The sequence below is a fragment of the Emys orbicularis genome, chromosome 8 (assembly GCF_028017835.1).
Source record: "Emys orbicularis isolate rEmyOrb1 chromosome 8, rEmyOrb1.hap1, whole genome shotgun sequence".
NCBI lineage: Eukaryota > Metazoa > Chordata > Testudines > Emydidae > Emys > Emys orbicularis.
In genome coordinates, this window is record NC_088690.1 from 112675406 (window position 1) to 112676055 (window position 650).

The following is a 650-nucleotide window of genomic DNA, read 5'->3' on the forward strand; positions in this document are numbered from 1 at the left end:
AAACCTCCTGTTTCAGGATTAAACCAGACACTATTTGAAACCAGGAGGAGACCTGGGCGGGGGATGGCAGGGACAGATTATCCCCGTTTGGCCCCGGCGGGTTCTGGCATCTTCCTCTGCAGCCCCTGGTGCTGAGCGCAGTCAGAAATTGGGACCTGGGGCTTGACCTATGTCTCAGGAGAGAGGAGAAAGGTTGCCCAGGCCTAGGAGAATGCAGCCTGGGGTGCGGGGAGCTGGCCCCGTCCGTGGCCCGTGCAGCCCGGCAGCTGTGCCCGCATGGAGCTGAGGCTGCAGCCCCAGGAAGCCAGTCCCATGGTCATGGAAGGTCCAGGGCCAGGCTGTGGCCGGAGGCCAGATTCGAACCAGGCAGACCCCAAGTGACCACGGCCTTCGGGCATCTCCGGACAGCTTCGTCCCAAATTCGGGAATCTCCGCTGGTAGGTCACGTGGAACATGTGCCAGGGTTCGGGTATTTCCGGACAAGCCCGAGTGAGGTTCGGGCATCTCCGGGTGGCGCTCGGCCGTTTCCGGCTGGCCCAGAGAAGCGGCCGTTGGCAATGGGGCCGGCTAGCCCCGGAGCAGCTGCCCCCAGCGCCAGGCCGGAAGTGCGGCGGCGTGGTACGTCAGTTCCGGAGAGTGACGGAGCGGCG